We start from the raw sequence: 6,000 nt of genomic DNA, 5'->3' as shown, positions 1-6,000 counted from the left end.
TGACGTTGAGAGGCGGACCAAAGAGCCAGAGATCCCCCCGCAAGCACAATAAGGTGAGTACAATTAGGTGAGTACCCACAAACTCATTGTTAATTTTCCCTGGAACACAACCCGACAAACCGTTTAACAACCAGGTACCCATTCACTGCTTCGTGAAGATAATCGTTAAGTTAAGGATTGGTGCCTAGTCAATCCGCTCTTCCCCTGCCAGCCAGGATATGAACCCAGGCGAAATCGCTTGCGAAGCGCTAGGTGAGTGCCTTACCACTGATCCACAGGGACTGCCCAAATATGAATGCCATCAGCAGCACTAGCAGTTGGTGTTACCAGGCAGGTTACCCATCCAATTACTAACCAAATTGAAAGTTGCTTAACTTGGCTAATGGGACGAGAAGCAGTGTCCTTTAAGTGGTAGTATGGCCGTTGTTATTGTATACAAGTGGTAACCAATAACTTGTGAGTGAGTGAGTGAGTGATGATAATGGTAACTGCGGCGGAGGATACTCACACATACCAGCCAATTCTCCATTAATGATAGTTCTTATAGTCAAACAAACCAACCAAAAGTGGACTATTGCACCAACATGGAAATGTTTGGATGCCATTGATCTCGCACAAATCGCTTATAAATGCCACCCGCCGCTATTTATAAAACCTAAACAATCCTCTTCTAAGCACGAATGACTACTCTTAGGCCTTGGATTATGTTCACTTAGGCTTCATTGAGTCAATACATATAACTTCTTTGAGTCGGGGGACAGGCAGACAGGCAGTCTATATATACATGTTAGGCTTATAAAGTGGTCTCCAACACCCACCCACAAGGTTAAACTAACCCTCACTCACCAGGATGCTAGTAGCTCACTAACTCCTGGATACCTATTTACTGCTAGGTGAACAGGTGCATTGGGTGATAGGAAACGCTACCAACAATTACAGCCCTGCCCGACCGCGATTCGAACCCTGGAATCCCTTATTGAGAGTCGAGAAGGAACACATCATTCATGTTACATATATGTGTACTCACCTATTTGTGCCAGGAGGATCGAGCATTAATCTTAGAGTCTGCCTTTAAGCCGTCAGTTGTTTATAGCAATAACTCTTGGCCTATTTCCTAACTTAACCTAGCCTAGCCTATACCCTACCCTAACCTATAACCTACCACAATCTAAAACCAAACCTAATATAACCTAACCTAATCTAAACCTAACCTAGCCTACACCTAAACCCAATCTCCCTAACTTACCTAACTAAGCTAACCTAACCAAACCTAACCTAACTAACCTAACCTAACCTAACTAACCTAACCTAACCTAACCTAACTAACCTAACCTAACTAATCTAACCTAACCTAACTAACGTAACCTAACCTAACCTAACCTAACCTAACCAAACCTAACCTAACTAACCTAACCTAACCTAATCTATCCTAACTTAACTAACCTAACCTAAACCTAACCAAACCTAACCTAACTAACCTAACCTAACCTAACCTAACCTAAACCTAACCTAACCTAACTTAACCAAACCTAACCTAACCAAACTTAACCTAACCTAACCTAACCTAACCAAACCTAACCTAACTAACCTAACCTAACCTAACTAACCTAATCTAAACCTAACCAAACCTAACCTAACTAACCTAACCAAACTTAACCTAACCTAACCAAACTTAACCTAGCCTAACCAAACTTAACCTAACCTAGGGGCTGGTCCGAAACCTGCACACAGAAATAACATCTCATGAGACCAGAAGACATGGCAGGATGTGCAGAATACCCCCGTTGAAAAACAGAGGTGCAACTGGTACTCTGAGAGAGAACTCTATCAACATCAGAGGTCCGAGACTGTTCAACACGCTTCCACTACACATAAGGGGCATAACTGGCCGACCCCTCACAGTGTTCAAGAGAGAACTGGATAAGCACCTCCAAAGGATACCTGATCAACCAGGCTGTGACTCATACGTCAGGCTGCGAGTAGCCGCGTCCAACAGCCTGGTTGATCAGTCCGGCAACCAGGAAGCCTGGTCGACGACCGGGCCGCGGGGACGCTAAGCCCCGGAAGCACCTCAAGGTAAGGTAACCTAACCTAACCTAACCAAACCTAACCTAACTAACCTAACCTAACCTAACTAACCTAACCTAAACCTAACCAAACCTAACCTAACTAACCTAACCAAACTTAACCTAACCTAACCAAACTTAACCTAACCTAACCAAACTTAACCTAACCTAACCTAACCTAATCTAACCTAACCAAACCTAACCTAACCAAACTTAACCTAACCTAACCTAACCTAACCTAACCTAACCAAACTTAACCTAACCTAACCTAACCAACACCCACCTCACAAGATCGAACACCTAAACTGACCCTGACTGACCCTCACCAGGATGCAATCCTACATGAAGCTCACAACTCCTGGATACCTGTTTACTGCTAGGAGAACAGAGGCATTAGGTGATAGGAAACGCTACCAATAATTTCAGTCCTGCCTGGCCGGGTTTCGATCCAGGAATCCCCGATCGTTAGTCTAGAAGGAACACATACATGTTTCATATTTCTGTGTACTCACCTATTTGTACTTGCAGGACTGAGCATCAGTTTTTGAACGCTGACAATATAGCCGCCGGTTGTTTAAAGCAATGACTCCTGGTCTATTTTCCTGTCATATCAACTTTTAAAATTATGAATGGAGTTTGCATCTACAACTGTGGGTTTTTGTAAGTTTGTTCTCACCTAGTTGTATTCACCTAGTTGTGTTTGCTAGGTTTGATATTCAGATCTTTGGTCCCACCTCTCAACCATCAATCAATTGCCCAAGTAGTTTTCCAGAAGTTATGTAACTCATAACTCTCAGCTCTGTTAGAAAAAAGGCTGGGGCTGCATATTCAATTATTTGTCTCGCATAGGTTGAAAAAAAGGTTCATTCTTCTTTACACGTTAGAAATGTTACTTTGAACATGTTCTATCCAAGTCGGATAGAACATATTCTTAATCCGGATAGACCTGCGTTCGAGCCTGTCGAAACGGTTGCAATTACAGGGCATATATTGTCCTCTCTGTAGCAGCATCAGGTTCGATAGATTCTCTGGACAGCCGATGATTGACCTTCTGGCAGTTCTCACGTTGACAAATTTAAAACTGTTTTTTTGATAAAAATAAACGGCACATTCCTTAGATGTTTAAATTTTTTATCTCTGTCCGTGTATGTGTCTTGAGTTGAATTTTGATTCCTTGTGTTTCTTGATTCCTTGTGTTTCTTGATTCCTTGTGTTTCTTGATTCCGTGTGTGTCTTGAATCCGTTTGTGTCTTGATTCCTTGTGTTTCTTGATTCCGTGTGTGCCTTGATTCCTTGTGTGTCTTGATTCCTTGTGTTTCTTGATTCAGTGTGTGTCTTGATTCCGTGTGTGTCTTGATTCCGTGTGTGTCTTGATTCCGTCTGTGCCTTGATTCCTTGTGTTTCTTGATTCCGAATGTGTCTTGGTTCCGTGTGTGTCTTGATTCCGTGTGTGTCTTGATTCCGTGTGTGTCTTGATTCCGTCTGTGCCTTGATTCCTTGTGTTTCTTGATTCCGTGTGTGTCTTGATTCCGTTTGTGTCTTGATTCCTTGTGTTTCTTGATTCCGTGTGTGCCTTGATTCCTTGTGTTTCTTGATTCCGTGTGTGTCTTGATTCCGTGTGTGTCTTGATTCCGTGTGTTTCTTGATTCCGTGTGTGTCTTGATTCCGTGTGTGTCTTGATTCCGTGTGTGTCTTGATTCCGTGTGTGTCCTGATTCCTTGTGTTTCTTGATTCCTTGTGTTTCTTGATTCCGTGTGTGTCTTGATTCCTGTGTTTCTTGATTCCTTGTGTTTCTTGATTCCGTGAGTGTCTTGATTCCTTGTGTGTCTTGATTCCGTCTGTGCCTTCATTCCTTGTGTTTCTTGATTCCGAGTGTGTCTTGATTCCGTGTGTTTCTTGATTCCGTGTGTGTCTTGATTCCGTGTGTGTCTTGATTCCGTGTGTGTCTTGATTCCGTCTGTGCCTTGATTCCTTGTGTTTCTTGATTCCGTGTGTGTCTTGATTCCGTTTGTGTCTTGATTCCTTGTGTCTCTTGTTTCCGTGTGTGCCTTGATTCCTTGTGTTTCTTGATTCCGTGTGTGTCTTGATTCCGATTGTGTCTTGATTCCTTGTGTCTCTTGATTCCGTGTGTGCCTTGATTTCTTGTGTTTCTTGATTCCTTGTGTGTCTTGATTCCGTGTGTTTCTTGATTCCGTGTGTGTCTTGATTCCGTGTGTGTCTTGATTCCGTGTGTGTCTTGATTCCGTGTGGGTCCTGATTCCTTGTGTTTCTTGATTCCTTGTGTTTCTTGATTCCGTGTTTGTCTTGATTCCGTCTGTGCCTTGATTCCTTATGTGTCTTGATTTCGTGTGTGTCTCCTGAGTGTGTCTTGTTTCCGCGTGTGTCTTGATTCCGTATGTTCCCGTGTCCGTCAGAGTCTTAGGTTAGTCTTAGGTTAGGTTAGGTTAGGTTAGTTAGTGTCCGTGTCAATGTCTATGTCATTGTCCCCGGGGTTTTGAGTCCAGGATGCCATTTGTGTCCCCTCAAATTGCCTCCCTTATCTCCACCTTGGGATCGGTCAGTGTCCATGTGTGTCTTGATTCTGTGTGTGTCTTGAGTCCGTGTGTATCTTGAGTCCGTTTGTGTCTTGATTCTGTGAGTGTCTTGAGTCCGTGTGTGTCTTGATTCTGTGTGTGTCTTGAGTCCGTGTGTGTCTTGAGTACGTGTATTGATTCCGTGTGTCCGTGTCCGTTAGAGTCTATGAGTGTCCGTGTCCGTGTCCGTGTCCGTGTCATTATCCCTGGGGTATTGAGTCCAGGATGCCATTTGTGTCCCCTCAAATTGCCTCCCTTATCTCCACCTTGGGATCGTGTCAGTGTCCATGTGTGTCTTGATTCCGTGTGTGTCTTGAGTCCGCGTGTGTCTTGAGTCCGTGTGTGTCTTGAGTCCGTGTGTGTCTTGAGTCCGTGTGTGTCTTGATTCCGCGTGTGTCTTGAGTCCGTGTGTGTCTTGAGTCCGTGTGTGTCTTTAGTCCGTGTGTGTCTTGAGTCCGCGTGTGTCTTGAGTCCGTGTGTGTCTTGATTCCGCGTGTGTCTTGAGTCCGCGTGTGTCTTGATTCCGTGTGTGTCTTGAGTCCGTGTGTGTCTTGAGTCTGCGTGTGTCTTGAGTCCGTGTGTGTCTTGATTCCGCGTGTGTCTTGAGTCCTGTGTGTCCGGGTGTCTTTGGGGTTTTGGGTCCAGGAAGCTATTTGTGTCGACCCAAATTGCCTCCCTTCTCCCCACCTGAAATCCAGGTGAATTGAAAGACCTGCCCGAGGTCAGTGGATCCAGGTATCCGTCCGTGGGCCCCCGGATTTCAACCCTTCCCCACATTCCAAGGGGTCAGTCAATCAATCTTCAGCTATCCAGAGAATCTATCGAAACTGATGCTCCTACAGGAGGGGACACACAGATAAATCTGTGCCCTGTACTTGCAACCGTTCCGACAGGCTCGAACGCAGGTCTATCCGGATTAAGAACATGTTCTATCCGACTAGGCCACGCTGGAGTTGCCTTCTGAATCAAATTTTGCACTTGTATTTATATCTCGTAGTAAGGTTAGTTAGTGTCTATTTATCAACATTTGCAATGATTGACGTGTGAAGTTGTGAGTTTGTGTTGACAGATAGAAATTCATAACAGCTTATTCGATGAGGTTGCAGTCCAGTGAGGCAGTTTCATGAATGAATATTGGAGAATTTAGGCAAACTGACGTGTGTGTGTGTGTGTGTGTGTGTGTGTGTGTGTGTGTGTGTGTGTGTGTGTGTGTAAAGGTATGTATTATTTAATATTTAGTGTGGTGTGTGTGTGTGTCCAAATGAGTTTGTGAATGGTAAACAAGCAATCCAATACCTAATATGTGCTAATCTAGGCCTCGTTTTGTATATATATATATGTGTTTACTAGGGAATGAAAAT

This window comes from Procambarus clarkii, chromosome 33 (genome assembly GCF_040958095.1).
Source record: "Procambarus clarkii isolate CNS0578487 chromosome 33, FALCON_Pclarkii_2.0, whole genome shotgun sequence".
In the NCBI taxonomy this organism is placed as follows: Eukaryota; Metazoa; Arthropoda; class Malacostraca; order Decapoda; family Cambaridae; genus Procambarus; species Procambarus clarkii.
This window is presented reverse-complemented; position numbering follows the sequence as displayed.